Source organism: Phyllostomus discolor, chromosome 4 (assembly GCF_004126475.2).
Source record: "Phyllostomus discolor isolate MPI-MPIP mPhyDis1 chromosome 4, mPhyDis1.pri.v3, whole genome shotgun sequence".
In the NCBI taxonomy this organism is placed as follows: Eukaryota; Metazoa; Chordata; class Mammalia; order Chiroptera; family Phyllostomidae; genus Phyllostomus; species Phyllostomus discolor.
Window position 1 is genome coordinate 66,839,495 of NC_040906.2, and position 18,313 is coordinate 66,857,807.

The 18,313-nt window shown below is 33.6% G+C and overlaps 1 pseudogene; it reads right to left on the reverse strand.

Annotated features, from left to right (window-relative positions):
• Window positions 1–5,118: 5,118 nt before the first annotated feature.
• On the reverse strand, window positions 5,119–5,721 carry LOC114493848 (annotated as a pseudogene).
• Window positions 5,722–18,313: the final 12,592 nt, after the last annotated feature.

Sequence of the window (18,313 nt, forward strand, 5' to 3'; positions counted from 1 at the left end):
TGAGAATAAACCACAATAATTATATTAGCTCAGCTAGATAGAAGTTTTTAAAATGTAAAGTAGATGACCAATAATTTAATTTCAGTAAAGAGAATAAAAAGAAAGTGAAGGCAATGATTACACATAACACTTAAAAAATTGTTTCTCTTGTGTAATTGGAGGAAATCTTTGGTCAAAAGGAAAAACTTTTCAGTTAATAGAACATATTTGTACAGTAACAGGAATCATTGATTAGAAAGAAAGAAACTGTTGTTACAAAGGAAATAGGGGTTGATTGAGAGAAAAAAATATTGTGCAAACAAGAGGAAATGGGATAAAGTGCCCAAATGGAGGGACTAATCTTTAATAGACACAGAGACAAGTCATTAACTGTAATAGTGGAGAAAGCACATTATAAAGTGGCCATGATGTTAGTTGTCTCCAAAATTGCTATTTTTTTCTTCGTTCTTTCAAACATAACCCAAATTGTGTTAAGGTATGCCTAGGGTTGATAAACCCACTAAAATGGAGTAGGCCTAACTGATCATATTTCTTTTTTGATAACCACTGGTTTAAGTATGGGTGCTCAAAGAGATAGAGAAGGAAATTAATGAAAAGTCTGGAGAATTGTTTTCTCCTTGATTAAAAAGAAGAGACATTCAAAGAGAAACTCCTGCAATCGATGGAAGTGTTAGGATGTGATGTTGGAGCTATGTTTTAATCATAGAGAAACTACTCAGAGCTCTGATATTTTGGCCATGGAATTAACCATTCCTGAAACCACATATCTCTGGTTTTATTTAATTTCTTATTATCTAATATCCCTTAGATATTAAATAAGAAAGCCTATTTTATAGCCAATTTTATAAATATCCCTTAGATAATTATTTAATATTAGAAACCCTGTTTTATAACCAATTTTAATGTATTTTGTGCTTGCTGGCAAAAGCATCCTAAATGGTTTAATGAGCAATTGAGAGCATATCAATGGAGGTTGAACATTTTCATGATAAAAGACAAGAATATTCTCTCCCGATGGCTTCTGTGTTACCAGTGAAGCAAGAACAGAATTTACTGATTTTTGGTAAAGAAATGAGAGGGCTTAGGGATTTTGAAGAGAGGAGAAATATGAAACAGTCCTCCCTAGGAGTAGGCAAGTAAGTTTGCCAAGGAAATATAGAATAGCTTAGCACTCCCGAGCAGCTAGTGACTATAAACTTAACATGCAAAATCATCAGCACAGTACTGTTTTTCTCTGATAATGCTCAGGTATTTAGGTGCATACACAGAGTAAGCAAAATGATGAGTTTAGTCAGTTTTAGCATTTTTCCAGGCAAATTTGAAAGTACTAGAGAAAGGCGAGGGAGTTGAGGGCTTCTGCAAAGGAGTGAGTACAGTGATTAATCATGGAGGATATAGCACGTCAGAGAGAACACCAAGAATAAGATGAGGCAGATGACAATGAAGATTAGGTGAGGTCAAAGGACTGGATGTTTCAGTGAAAGCAAAAGAGCTGGGGGAGAGAAGAAGCTAAACTGAATTAGAAAGAGCATGTAAGTGGTCAGAGCAGGGTGCTGATATGTGAGTTTTGAGAGGCTAAATCTTGGATACATCAATAAAATGGAGGGTATAGTCATGGAGAATGATGATAGGCACAAAGGTAGAAAGTGAAACTTCAGGTGACAGCAAAAAAGACAACTAATAGGAGACCTAATCTGAAGTCAGCATTCCAAAGGACTGCCTTTAAAAAGGGAGCAGAAAGGAGAAATGGCCCAAAAGTGGTAATGAACAATAAGAAGGACAGTCACAGCACCTCCTGCCCCTGTGGTGGTAGGGCATGGCAGAAGAAATGGGAAAAAATTAGCTAAATTTTATGAACATCAGCTTTCTTAACTATAGGATATTGCTAATATTGGCCTTCTAGAGTAATATGAGAATGTGATAAAATATAAAGTACAAGAAAGCTGTCAGTATTATAGAATAAAAACAGTCACACCCATGTAGTTCACATTTTAAAGTTTCTATCACAGTATTAAATGTAGCTTTTTTGGATGTTTGTATTGACTTTGTTGCACGTACTCTTCATTGGACACTGAAGACCCAGTGACGAGACAATTTAGCTCTGTGGGGTAACCTTGCAAAACACAAGTTGAGAAATCATATGAAAATGGTTCCAAGTTAGTAGTTTAGCCAGGCATCTATCAAAAAAAATTGCATGCGAATTTTCACTAGGAAAAAAACTTCCACATGTAATACAAGGTTCACACTGAATTTCCATAAAGATCCAAAAATTATGAACTCACAGTTTAAAAAAAATCACAAACTGTATAAGAAGACAAGATACCATAAATAAATTGATATATTAGACAACAGAATCTCAAGATCTCAAGACTGGATATTGGAATATCAGACACAGAATTTAAAATAATTATTCATATTATAAGTATATTTAAAGAAATATAATAATTTTTTTAAGATATGGGAATAGATCAAGAAACTAAGAATAACGAAATGATCTGTAAAATCATCCATGAAAGGGACTGAGATAATGTCTGAGATAGTGTCTGAGAGAATTTTAAAGTTATTTACCTATAGTTTAGACTGGTAGATGGGAGTACAAGTCTTCATTATATCACTATTCTTTATATCTTTCATATATGTCTACATGTTTGAAACACTGTAAATATGTAATGCTTAATAAAATGATTAAAATAAATAACTTTGATCATTCTAGGAAACATTGTATAGTCATTCAAAGGGAGAAGTCTAATAGAAAATGTGTCTTAGACATATTTTCAGTAAGAAAAGGAAGTGAATGGGTCTGTGTATAGGCTGATTGAATTTGTATGAAGCAAATACATAAAAGCTTCAATAAGTTTATGCTTACGGTTATTACTGAATCTGCCTATCTATGTATCATCTATGTATCATCTATCTATCTAGTTTAAATGTAAAAGGTTATAAAAGTATCTAGGCGAGTATACATTAGTGAGCTACAAGTGATGACATTCAGAAAAGAGGAAGGGGGTTGGTTGCTAAAGAGAACATTTACTTTTTACTTTATGATATTATTACATAGTTTGAACATATTTAGTAATGTTAGTGAACACTCTTGTACCCACTACTCCAATCAAGAACTTTGTGAGCCACCTAAGAAGCCTCTATATATTCCCAGTCCCAATAACTATCCTTTCCCTTCCCACAAAGTAACTACTATCAACTTTATGGTAGTCACTGTATGGGTTCATTTAAAGTTTCATCACCGAAGTGTACATCCCTAGGCATTACAGCTCTGTTCATTTTTTTTAACTTGGTATAATTTTCAGTCCCTTTAATCTACAGGTTTCACATCCATGCCTTTACACTTAATAATTTATCAGTTTAAGAATCTGAACCATTTGACTTACAGCATTTCACACAGTCTGAACTTTGGTGATGTAATATTCATTTGGTAGATCTATATGTTTTTTCTGCCTATTTTCTACAAAAGGACAGGTAAATCCAGAGGTTTAATCAGACTCATGTTCAATAGCTTTGACAAGACTACAATGATATTGATTTATTTTGTAGAGAGGCACATGATGGATGGTTGCCATTTTCTTGTGTGTATGATATTGGCAGTTGTTAATACTCAATGTCTATATCCATCAGTTCACTGGGGGGTTCAAATTAGTGACATTCCACTTATATCATTTATTGCTTATTTTTAGTTGAAATGTTATTGTGAAGAGACAATCTTTTCATCTATTATTTACTCAGTGGACCAAAATAAATGCTTTTTTCCCATTATTTACCTGTTTTCAAGATAGTATATTGATGCATTAAATCAATTTCAATTATGTTTTTTGCTTTTAACAAGTTTATTTTTGTACATTTTAACATTTAAATTTTCATGACACACAAGAAAATGATTTTTCTAATATCAAAATATGCAACTCTATTGTACAAGTACTTAATATATGTATTACCTATAACTTAAAAAAATTAATTAAGAACTATGACCTAATATGCTACACAAAACTATTTTTTGTCCATTCATTTGTCCCTATTGTAGCCCCATTGTGGAGCTTTAGAACATAGTTCTGTACACATCTCCATATCTACAAAGAATTAAGATGTTATATCAAAGATGTCCAGAGTTATATAGTAGAAAATTAATTGACTTAATCATCGACACATGGCAAACTACCAGAGAGAGACAGAGACAGAGAAAGCAACCTAAGATACAGAACAAGTAAACTAGAACATTGTCAATAAAGTCAAACAACATGAAAATAATGACATCATTTAAATTTTTGCATTAAAAACACAGTAACTTCTTTAAAATTTTTATGTTTAGGATTTAGAATTATTACTTACAAAGTCCCAAAGGCAACAGAACAGAGCCATAATTGTGACAAGGCACTTTATAGAGAACAAAAATCTAACAACATGAAATGCAAGAAATATTATCTGTAGAAGCAGTTAACCTCACTCAGAAATAAAAAGGGAAAAAATAAGAATTCTATACATGCTTGCATTTTCTGAAGTAAAAGCCTTTGTAAAAGGCATCATAGAAGGGCAAAAAGTATTTATCATATATTTTAAAAGGCTGTCATCAGTTAAAGTTTAAGTCACTAAATATTTGACTCAAATATTTTTTAGAGAAATAATTACATCCTTCATGCTAAAATCAGGAAGAAGAAAACAGATTTTAATTATGCTGTCAACTCTTTTATCCAACAAACTTAGAGTGATTATGTGGCTCTGTTCCAGGTGCTGGGGATATGGAAGTAAGATACAGTGAGTTGTTCTAGAGAGCTTAGCCTAATGGAGCTGGATCTAACATTATTAACCTTAAAGTTATCTTCCTTGGGCTCAACTTCAAACTCAGCCCAGCCATTCTTGGCATCTTCCTGCAAACTGAATAGAGTAATGTTCTACCTAGTTTACTACTGGTAACACTGTGGTATTATTATCCACTGATGAAATGAACTTTCATAAAAGATTCTCTAAAAGTTTAGACAGAATGTATTTAAGGTAAACAAATACCAGCCAGCATAAAAAAATTAACATCAGTAATCTACTTTCACAAAAGTAAAGAAAACCAAGAAAAATTTCATTTTGAGTATACAGAACTACTGGAGATTACTGTGGTACATGTGCAAATATCATATATGAGGAAGTAGGAGTTATTCCCCAACCAAATCAGTTGTCAGGCTTCAAAGAATTATAGCCTTCTTTCAAGAGGTCCTGCCATCTTTTAAGGAAATGTGCGTTTTCTGTACGTTTGAAGTCTCACCCTTCCACTTGCGCTGATACTGCCGATGTGGCTTCAAGAAGTTTGGCTAATGAGAGAGTGCTGTGTCTCTGATCTGCAAGTCCACTTCTCCAGTAGGTCCACCATTCGGCTGCTGCTCCTGCTCGGAACTGGCCAGTCCAAACTCACTGGGACGCTGGGCAAAGATGTTGAAAAGGTGTGTGAAGACAAGGGAGAGAAAGAAGGCAGCTAGGGCTGCAGAGAAACCTGTACCTCCTCATGGTCTGCCATGGAGAAGAACTGAGACAGCTGAATCTGAACTTCGTGTAGAACTTGGCAGAACTGACACCAATTGTCTTTCAACTGCTCACTCTCTAAACCTCAATTATGATCTGACTGAAGCACAATTATTCCATTTTTGGCCAATGAGAGCATCTTCAAATTGATTCCTTTTGACATAACCCTAGTAATTTTTTCATTCTTTTTTATTGTTGTTCAGTTACATTTTCCCCTTTTTTTTCCCTGTTGCTCACCTTTACGCCTACCCTGTCACCCCCTAGTTATTTTTAATGCTACCCTGTACTCTTTGACAGCTTCATCACCGACAGGTATAACAAGGTGTTCTAGGATTTGCTTGGACATTTACTGTTCCAAATGTGCCATCAGATATGTTTCCAAGCAGCCTAAGTATTTTAATGGTAAATGGTATTTCAATACTACAACCTGAATGCTAGGAGCTAGTGATTCTAATTGTCCCTGAGGTCATTGTTTCTGGACTCTGGTCATTAGCTAAGAAAAACTAAATAAATTTAAATACATACACACACACATACACACATAATATTCATATATATATACATATTTATACCATATATTATATATATATACATATACATACATACAGGAGATTATAGAATTAGAAAATTCCATAATTACTCTTTGTTTTACCACAAATTAAACATACTGATGTTTTAGAATAAGAATTTTAATAGCACTATATCCACACTGATAATTCTAAAAAAGATATTTTGGCATACATTATTTCCATATAACCCCCATTATTTTCAGTATAGTTGTACTATTCCTTCATGGTTGAGCATTATATAGACTCTCCTTTTCAATACTCATTTAGAATTAATTCAATGAGTTTAACATTCATCTCCACTTCTTGTGTCAATGTCTCCCTAGTCATTTGGTTGTTGTCTGAGTGGGTGCCTCTAGCAGATTCTGCAGAAAATGAAATAATATTCCCTGAATTCACATATGTCAATAGTAGTTTGTTATTTTTATGTAAGTAAATCAGTTTTTAAGATATAAAATTTGTGGTTCATATTTTCATTTCTTGAGTATCTTAATGTATAACTCAATATTCTTCTGATATAAATCATTGGTGTAAAAAGTTTTATGACAACATATTTTTCCCTATAAGTTTCTTGCTGAAATTTAGTATTTATTTTAGACCCTTGTTTTGATTTCTTTTCAGAGATTCCTACAATCTGTATTTTGGTATTTCCTTTCTTATTAAGAGTTCTCATTGCCTAATTTAATCTTTTTTACCTTTTTCCATTTATTTTTTTAAGTTTTATCCTTTTAATCTCCTATATTCATGTATTCATATATATCATACATTATATATCATATTTCATAGGCCAATTTATACATATTTTACATAATTACCTATATTTATATTATATTTTACTATGTTAACTTGTTCTTCTGGTTTAGTCTAGTTTTAATACCTAAATAATATTTTCTTTCATATTTAATTTTCCTACATTCTGTCACTCGTGTTTTAAGTTTTTTTAATTATTTTTTAATATTGTATTGTTTATTCTATTAAAGTTATCTGAATTTTTCCCCCTTTGCTCCCTTCCACCCAGCTCACCCCCCACTTTCATAGTTAATCCCCACACTGTTGTCCATGCCTATAGGTCCTTCATATATGCACTTTGAGTAATCACTTCACCTTCTTATTAAAGTTACTCCTTTTATTTCTTTAACATCTTTTATGTTTTCCAGCTGATTTAAAAATAAAATGTAAATTTAAAAAATATTTTATAGGAGCCTATCTTTCTGGTTTGCTTAATTTTCTATTGATGTTATTCTATTCTTTTCTTGTATATTATAATAAAATGTGTGGGATTTGAGATTATACTCTTCTGTCATTCATTTTTACATGAAATCAGTTATAATTTCTTAACTTTTTCAGAAGAATGAAAAGAAATAAGCATTTGATTTAAGCATACAAAAAATAAATTTATTCTTTCCCCTTTTAACTAGTCACTACTTTTTTGTTTGATTTGTGTGTGTGTGTGTGTTTGAAAACCAATGAAGGAACACATTAGGATCATCAGATATAGGATTTTCCTTATAGGTCTTTTTTTAAAGATTCTATTTATTTATTTTTAGAGAGAGGGGAAGGGAGGGAGAAAGAGAGGCAGAGAAATGTTGATGTGCAAGAGACACATCAATCATTTGCCTGTAGCACACCCCAAACTGAGGAGCTGGCCTGCAACCCAGGAATGTGCCCTGACTAGGAATCAAACCGGTGAACTTTTGGTTCACAAGCCAGTGCTAAATCTACTGAGACACACCATCCAAGGGCTTCCTTACAATTCTGTTGTAAGAATTGTTCCACTCGCTTTTGTAGGCAGAATCTTACTTACGTCTGCTCCTTAATTATCTTCAACTAACCCTAATTTATATTCCATTGCCATATCACAAGCCAATCATTCCATTTTTACTATTTATGTCATTTCATTGGTTTAAGGATACTAAAGAGGCATTTGACAAATGCAGGTATGTTCACTCCAGCATGATGTGGATTAGGGGGATGGATAGCAGGGTAGTAGGTAATTATATTAGTCAGCTCAGGCTGCCATAACAAAATATGGACTGGGTGGCTTAAACCACAGAAACTAATTTCTCACAATTCTGGAGGCTAGGAATTCCAAAGATCAAGGTGCCTGCAATGTAGTTTTCTTTTATTTTTATTAAATTTATTGGGGTGACATTGATTAATACAATTGTATAGGTTTCATGTGTATGTTTCTATGATACATGGCCAGTATATTGCAATGTGTACCCACCACCCAAAGTCAAATCATCTTCCATCACTATATATTTGACCCCCTTATACCCTTTATTACCCTCCCCCACCTTCCCTCTGGGAACCATCATACTGTTCTCTGTATTTGTATGTTTTTGTTTGTTTTTCCTTGTTTGTTCATTGGTTGCTTTCAGTTTTATATCCCACATATGGCTGAAATCAAATAGTTCTTAACTTCTTTTATCTGACTTCTTTTTTTTCTCAAGGTCCATTCATGTTGTAACAAATGGCAGTATTTCATCTTTTATGATAGAGTAGTATTCCATTGTATGTACCACATCTTCTTTATCTCGCTATCTATTCAAGAACAGTTTGGTTGTTTCCCTGCCTTGGTGACTGTGAATAATATTGCAATGAACATAAGGGTGCACATTTCTTTGCAAATAAATATTTTCAGAACTTTTGGGTAGATACCCAGAAGAGGCATTGCTGGGTCATACAGTAACTCTACTCTTAATTTTTTGAGGAATCTCCACACTGTTTTCTATAGTGTCTGTACCAGTCTACATTCCCACTGGAAGTGAATGAGGGTTCCTTTCCCTCCACAACCTCTCTAACACTTCTTATTACTTGTCTTGTTGACAATAGCCATTCTGACAGGTGTGAGGTAGTATCTCACTGCAGTTTTGATTTGCATTTCCTTAATAGCTAGTGAAGTTTTTATTCTGAGGCTTCTTCTCCTGTTTTGAAGTTGGCCACTGTTTCACAGTTTGCTCACATGGCCTCTTCTTTGTGTGCACAGGGAGAGGGAGAGAGAGAGAGACAGACAGAGAGGGAGAGAGAGAGAGAGAGGAGAGGGAATGAATCTTTCTCTTTTTAATTCAATATAAAGCAACCAATTCTTTTGGATTGTGATTCCATCCTGATGATTTCATTTAACACTGATTGCCTTTTAAAAACCGTCTCCAGCTACTGTCACATTGAAAGTTAGAGCTTCAACACATACATTTTATGGGAACACAATTCAGTTCATAGCATTAGTATAATAAAATTAATTATATAAAATAAGACAATGAAAATATCCATTTGCATCTGAAACATAGAGAAAGATGAGTTTGAAAAAGATGAAAAGTATAAGATATGCTTAGCCTAATACTCCATCCCAGTCCCAGGGACTAAGCTGTACAGAGGCAGCCTGAATCTACAGACACTGGCTTAGGGGAATACAGGGTATCATCAAAACAAGAATCTCCAGTTGTATACAATGAATACTGAATCTAATTTGTGTTATGGGTGGCAGCACTGAAACTCAAATAAGTGAAAATTACACAGAAATCAGCAAAATCAGAATTTCCTTTCTAAATATGTTAGGCCAAGAACAATACTATTTCTAATGCATTCTGTCCCCATTGTTGCCACTAAAAACTTCACATGGTTATTTCTGAGGGTGGATGCTCAGCTGTTTGAGCTTCTATTTTGACTTTATTCCATTCAGCAGTTTTAGAGGTATTTTGAGCTTTTGGTTTCTGCAGTGCATGACTAAATGAAATAGACCTGCATAGAAACACAAGTTTGTGAAGACTGATTGAACAGAAATGAAATAACATTGAAGCTATTTCTCTTCTGCAGGACAAATACTCTAAGTTATAAAAATAACTCAAGATGCATTGCTCATAGTGATATTTCATGAAATTGGCATGCATATTCACTGACGTTTTCAGAATTGTCACCCTGAAAAGTGGTTGTAAGAATCGAATGGACTCATAAACACAGCAGACTGGGCAGTGCCTGGAGATCATATAGAACTCTCTGTTTCTGTTATAATGTTTTTAACAAAGTGATTGAATTACTTTGGAGTGAATGATATCATTCATCTCCTATGACTAATATTAGGATGACTAATAGTAAAACAAACCAAATAAAATATCCTATAATAAGAGATTAGTATAATTTTCATTAAAATATGTACTCTGGTTAACAAAGACAAACCACAGAAGAAATATATTCAGTTTTCTTTTCAATGTCATTTTAGCTTCTGAATACATCTGGATTTCCTGAATAAAACTCCAGGGTGATGGTACAATTAGTCCATTAATAGGTGCTAATGATTTGATAAAGCCTTGAAGACATAGACTCTAATAACTATTATTCCTAAGAAAATTTATGGCAATGTGACATTTTTCCAATCACAAACATTTTACCAAAAATATTGTCCACACAGTAAATGACATGCCAAAGTCCACATATATGATGGGGGACCCAAAAACCCTGGAATTTATTTATTAATAATTGTATATTTATTCTTACATGTTTAAACTTCAGTCACCTTCAAAGTACTCTCCATTTGTTGTAGTACACCTATTGAGACCTTTTTTTCCACTGCTCCAAACAGTTTTTGAACTTGTTGGTTTTGGTGCCTTTTAGTGCTCCTGCTGTTTTTTATTCGTCTCTTTCACATTGGCAAAACATTTCCCCTTGAGGATTTTTTTCAGGGGGTGGGAGGAAAGTTGCTCAGGGTAAGACTGGGTGAATTGGGAGGGTTAGGCATGGTGGTTATGCTGTTTTTTTGTCAAAAAAAAAAAAAGCTAAATACTCAGCTCAGTGTGGGTAGATGCACTCCTAAATCACCCATCATGAAATGGGCATATGCAATGACTCCTCAAAAACCTTTCACTGAAGCCAAATGCAGCCTCTCACAACAATGCCAACTAGTACACTAATACAGGTGGGTTCCTAGAACACTCACTTAGCGGGGGAAACATGCACTACAAGGGGACCACCATCCAGAATGTAATTCTCTGGGTTTTTTTGGGGGTGTTCCCCCCTCATATGCTAATATAAAGACTGACCAGTTGTCAATTAACTAGCTGGTCATAAACATTCCACACAACAGGATGACAAATGATTTATCCTCTTAAGATTATCCTCTTAATTCAAACACACTACCTTGTAGGGTGACTAATTTTTGAAGTGTACCACAGAAAACATTGTTACTTTGGTAAACTAAGCTAGTTTAACCTTTCAGCAAACATTTATGAACATAAGCTAGAAAAGTTAGATTGCAAAGTATGGAGATTTTTTTTCTGAAAGCAAGCAGTGGCGTATAAAAATGATTCTTAGGAGCCTTTACTATTTAGATTTGAAATTCTGTATTCTCTTTCTATTTTTATTTGAAAGTTTGAGTCATGGGCTTAGCAGCTATTCTTTGAGAGAGGAAACTGCTTTGTGATAATAATGCAAATAAAAACCCCATTCCTAGCAAAACATCTTATTTTTAAAAACAAAAACTGTAATCCATGTTAGTACAAAAGAGGATTATCCTGTAAAATAACTTGATACATTAAAAATGTACCTTATTTTATATCTTACATATTTATTTGAGGTTTTGGACAGATGAAATATGAGTTTGTTGTCTAACCATAAGAAAAAGTAGGCAAACAGCATTCTGTTCATTAGTAGTATTTTAAGTAACTTGTTTTTCAAATGTCAATAACAAAAAGTTTTGACAGAATAAAAAACTCAGAATATATACAATTCACCTATACTGTTGTGTTTAACACCTAATTGTTCTATGCCAAGCACATTATACATATTATTATGACACAGTAAATTTGTTCAAAATAAATTTAATTGGAAGCTAAATAGCTTAAGTGAATGTTAAATTGCTCCCTCATGAAATATGTTCTGTTCATCCAGTGAAAAGTACAAAGGCAATAGGAGAAAAAGCAGATAAAATTCTATCCTGAGTTGTAAGATCTAGAGAAGCTAGTGCTAGCCAGCACAGAGCAAGTCATGTGTTGATTTAAATCAAGCAAGTATAACACAGAACAGGGCTTCTGAAATTTTAATGTGCACAAAAAATACTGGGGATCTCTTTAAAGTGCAGATACTTATTAAGGAGTTCTGGGAAGGGCCTGAGATTCTTCATCTCTACCAAACTTCCTTCTAGATAATTTCAAGGCCAGGGCCCATGAATGGCCAGGGCCCATGAACAGCCAGGTGCTAGGTGATGGTAGGAACTATGCCAGAATTATTGTAAAAAGACACAGTAGAACACAGAAAGCACTCTATTCCATCTTTTCTAACCAGTTTTGGGCTAAATATTATTGTATTTCTTAATCTGCTCATGGGAACACTTCAGTGGACACAAGTCAACAATAGCATGTGATGGGGTCTTAGCAAGGTCAAATAGCAACCCTTTGCACTGTTATCTTTACCTAATTCCAAATATTCGTATCTGAAGATGTAACTGAATCCCACAGGAGTAATAACTTCTGTTTGCAAGGGGAGCTTTTTAATTATTTTATGATGCACATTCATTGACCAAAAAGATGTAGCTGACAGGCTTTTCAGGGAACAACATTAAGACTCTGATCTCTACTCGTGCTGATGGGAGGTGAAGCAGGAAGCAGCATCATAGAGAATGTCCTAGAGGGATTCTGTGAGATTAAACATGTTAAACCAGTGTGATTAATTCTTAGACGGTTGATCTTCTGTAACCTGTATAGAGTGAATGCTATTTTGTCAGTGCAGAGAGGGGTTCAAAAGGGGCCTTTGGTCCAATGACAACACACCACTTTTCAAAAACCACAAGCATCACTGAATCATTTTTTTCTAATCACTTATAGAAACACAGCTTCCTTCTTTCCAATAGTGATTTATACTCTAATGGCTATGCTTCTGGACATTTTTTTTCCTCTCAGATTGAAGCTGGATACAAGATGCTTTTACTGCTTTTTTTAAAAAAATAAAGCCTTCTGTCTATGGCACATTTAACAGACTCGCTATCTGTTATTCACTTCTCTTTTGTGTCTGGTGATGAGATAAACATTATATGTGGCCAGAGTGCTAGCTTTCATGTTAATGCTCATTGAATGTATTATTATCTCTTTCTTTGATAATATAGATCATACAAAGTTATAGCTTAAAACATTTCTTTCCATTTGTCAAAAAAAGGAACTCAAATGAAATTGATGGTAGAAACAAACACTTCAATTCATTGCATCAAACATGTAGGAAAAGATAAACTTTCTTCCTTTAATGATTGGCATTTATTTGCTGAAGTTATAAAATGTAGCTTTTGTTCATAATGGAAGTATTGAGTATGTAGGCAGGAGAGAAAAGTGTGAGCTTAATTTTTTTTTTTAATTTAAGGCACCAAAAATGTATTGAGAGACAACCAGGCCACTTTCATATTCATGACATACTACACAAACTTCTGTGAATATGTACCTCACTACAAAGAAATAGAATATATTTTGACCAAAAAATGTCTTATCTTCTATGCTTGTCTGGGAACATGCAGTGAATTCTAAACATTTTTATACTGCCAAAAATATTTTCTTTAAATTTCAATGTACTGCATTCATAATACAACTTTTATTATATTTGATTGTAATCTTTATTTTTGTAAAAGATCATTTGTCATGATGATTGGTAAACCAGAGCTTCGAATTAGCTACTCCAGTATGAGCAATTTCAGTGTTGCCAATTGCTTGTGGAATATAAACATTGGAGTTTGTGGAGTTATGACAGACATGGTTTATTAAGTAACACATATTGCAGGATCACAGCACAGGGAAACTTTTGATTGCATGTGTGTGCATAAAATACATACTGTTTTAGGAAGAAAATGCTGTCCATTCTACTCTCTCTTTTTCCTGTTCCACAATAATTGACCCCACATTTACCCAATCTATGGCATCTCAGAAGCCTGATCATAGGCAAGAAGTGAGGGTGGACAATATTGATGCTGTGCATTGGAATGGGTTTCTCCCTGTATTAAATACTTCATCTACATTAACTCATCTGCACAGAAATGCTCTCATTGCTAAAGTCACAAGTGTGTGGGAAAGAAGTTGAAGTGAATGTTTGCACTATCTGACTTGGAATTAGAACACTCAATGGAATGTAATGGAGGGCTCTTTTTATCAAATGACAAAAACGAACAGATGTAATGGTAAAAAATGTAAAATAATCATTCCCAGTAGTAAATATGCATGACTAGTTCTCTTTAAGCAATCAATTATAACCTCAAACTGGGTAGAATCCAAGAGGAAATTATGCATCCTTTATGCAGAAGTCTAAAGCAAACTTCAAAAGGTTGGTTTTTATAAGATGCTTTTTTGCACACTAAAAGTTAGAGAAAATGGGACAAAAAGATGCCTAAATGGATTTATTTTTCTGAATTACCTCTTGTTTTGGTCCAGGAGGTCATCAGGTCATTCCTGTGATTATTGGCTAGTGTGCGTCAGGTCCAAAGTCAGGTAATTCATTTCATTGTTTCCTCCACTGAGAATAACCGCGACAGCTTTGATGTCAGTAGACAGCCCATTTCCTGCCTGAGTCAAGAAATGTATTCACAAAATTAGCTAATGTGCTATAATTTCCCCCAGATTGATTTAATTTTCAGCCAATTTCCCAAGTAAACTAAAGAGTTTAAATAATGTAGAAGGATTATTTTGTCTACAAATTATGATAGTATAAATGGATTGGGAATCAATAGCAAGATATTACTAATGCAACTTTTAAACAGAAACAGATACAGACTAACACTGTGAGGAAAGGTACAAATTTAGGTCACATACAATGATTAACTTTCTAGGTGTGATTAGCCTTTTCTTTCCTTTTTTAAATTTGTGCCTCCTATATTTTGAAACTGTGATGAGCACCAAAATGGAACTGATTGTGCTGGAGCATTTTTTATCTACAAGTGAAAGATTTCTTTACCAGACATAGGAATGACAGACAAGTCCTTTTACTGTTTATCATTGCTTAAATCTGTCTTATTTCTGCTTCAAAAATTTCTGAAATATTGATTTAATATAAAATTATCTTAATATAGTTAACAGAGTGTTTTCCAGAAAATAATTTAACATTCACTGGTTGTAAAAATTTTGAGCATAGTTGTTTTTAACTGCAGATTGCTATATTAAATTACTTTTTACAGTGCTAAAGATAGTTTTTAAATAACTAATGACAAACTAATTCTAAAAGAGAAAATATTTAGATTAGAGAGACATTTTAAGGAAACAGTAAAATTCCTTCAATGAAAAAAATGGTAGAACAATAAATTATTACCTTATGTTAAAGTTAAGGTTTTTTTTCAAAAAAAGCTTTTATTTATGTATATATGTATTTATTTATTTATGTATTTATTTAGAGAGTGGGGAAAGGTGGAAAAAAAAGATGTAGAGAAACATTGATGTGTGAGTTAAATATTGATTCGTTTCCTCTTGCCCACCCCCAGCTGGGGACCTGGCCCACAACCCAAGCATGTGCCATGACTGGAAATCAAACCAGTGACCTTTAGGTTCAAGGGACAATGACCAACCCACTGAACCACACCAGTCAGAGCAAATGTTAAGATTTTTTAAATAGAGTTTTTGTTTTTTAAAAAAATTTCATGAGATTTAATTTAAAAACATATTAGCCTAGATCTTAAGATAGAGCAATAAAAGTACTTTTTGATGGATAATTTTTAATTTCAAGATTTGAGCACCACCTTGTTACTTGGTTTCCAGATTGAAATAGAACTTAACTCTTTTAATAATTGCTAAAACAGATACTGTACCGTAAAAAGGACGACAGTTCCACATTCTGAAAAGTCCAAGTAAGAGGTATCACAATGTATATAGCATAAATAAGATCCACTTCCTTAAAAGAGATAACCTACATACACTGTGGGAAATTATATCCTGTGACTGCCAAACTTCTAGTGTGTTCACTCATCATTTTAACATAAAGTTTCTATTTTGCTTGAATTATATATTGTGAAGTTACATGAAATACTTTGGGATAAAATATTTAAAAATGTTCTCACTTTTTCATTTTACCTGCTAGGTCATATTACTAGTCTTTAAACCCAAGGATTTGAATTTCCCTTTAATACAGAACATGTAAGATGGGAAGGCCATTTACTAGTCTAGACAAAAATAAAAAGGTAACTATCTACACCTTTGTCCAGCTACTTTGGAAGAATATTTTCCAAATCAAAATAGGTGTCTGTTTCATAATTTTGGTTCCAGAAGTGAGAAAACAGAACAAACAGTAGGAAGTGGCATAATTTCACTATGGTGTTTGAGGAACTGTAATTTGAGAAACACCCTACTGTATAATGAAAGGATTAAGAAGGTAATGAGTTTGAGGTTGTTAAATATTGTGCTCAGGTTCTGAAAGATGTTCTGGGTTTGGACAGCAGAGAAAAAGTGCAAGAAAAATTTTATATCAGAGAACAATATTGAAACCACATTGATTAAAAAATGTATACAGCCTGTATAAGTTCTTTTTAAAAAATATTGCCTCAGAACACCAGAGTCTAAATAAATGGAGAGCTCTACTGTGTTTCTGCTAGGAAGATTGTGTATTATAAATGTTCCAATTCTTCCCAAATGGATTGACATCTCTTCTGGAGAACTGTTTGACTGTACAAATCAAACGCCTTATGAACATGCTTATCCTCTACTAGAAATTTCTCTTAAAGACAGTGTGTTATACAAATAAGCATTTCCATAAACAGGAAAATCACTTTAATGACCAATTGTAGCAAGCTGATTACATAAGCCAGGATATGCAAAGTTTATTACATATAAAAATCATATTTTCAAAAATTATACCCTGAAAAATACTTAGTTGTAAAATATTTCAGCCTGAATTTTATGTGATAAAAGTAGGTATAGTATCTATAAACTATAATCCCAATATAAATAATTAAAATACTAAATAAAATTATTACATATATATACATAGAAAAATATTGAAAAGATATACACCAAAATTTATAGACATTACCAACAGGTGGTAAGATTGTGAACAATTTCTATTTTGTAAAACAACTTCTCATGGTTTCCAAATATTATTAAATTTTTAATAAATTATGAAATATTTTAAACAAATGTACAAAAAATACAAATCACACATAACTCAAATTTTACATATATTTAACTTTTGAGGTCTGCAGTCAGAAATAACTACATAGGAGGAGGTAACAAGGACCTATGGGGGGATCAGAAGAGAAGGGTCACCCAGAGAGGATGGCAAACACTCCGTAGGGACTATACACTTGGCCTTGGCTGACTGTTAGGAGGAGTGCAAATCCAGGTTGTAATTAAAATGGATCCTCAAAGTAATAGGAACTACTGAAGGTAACTGATGAAAGAAGAGAAATGAGGAAAATAAGCATTATAAAAAAATATTTGAGTATAAATCTTTATCTAGGAATGAAATATGAAATCTATTCTCAGGAGTTTCTTCCTTATTTTAGATTAGTTTATCTACTTACTTTTAAGATTTTGTTTCTTTCTTCCTTGGATTTCCTACTGGGTCCTCTCTCCCACTCTAACCCTTGCCATGTTGATTTCCACTCATGTATTTTCTACATGAGAAATACAATCTATTTTCACAATACAAATTTTTGTATCAATGTGAGTTGGCCTTACTCTTGAGCTCCAGACTCCAATATTCATAATCCCTTTAAAAAAATTTACTTTCAGTTTACCACTAAACCCAATGTATTCATCAGTTTTCATCACATACTAGGTTTCCTTTTTGAATTTACTTTTTTCCAGTGCTTCTGTAACCATTTCTCAACTTGTTTGGGGGAGGGGCTGCCCAGCTCACTCACCTAGCTGTTGGCAGGCCTCAAAAATCCACTAACAAACTCATACATGTGGTTGTTGGCAGGTGTATTAGTTTGCAAGAGCTGACTAACAAGGCACCACAGGTTGGATGGCTTCAACAACATATTTTATTTTCTCACAGTCCTGAAGGCTAGATGTCCAAGATCAAGGTGTTGGCAGAACTGTTTCCTTCTCAGGGCTGTGAGGAAAGATCTGTTCCAGGTTCTCCTTGGCTTGTAGATGACCCTTTTCTCCCTGTTTCTTCACATCACTCTCCCTCTGTACACGTCTGTGTTCAGATTTCCTCTTCTTATAAGGACTCTTTTTACTAGATCAGAGCACACCCTCATGATTTCATTTTAACTTAATTACCTCTGGAAACACCCTGTCTCTAAATATGGTCGCATTCTGAGCTGCTGGAGGAGGTTA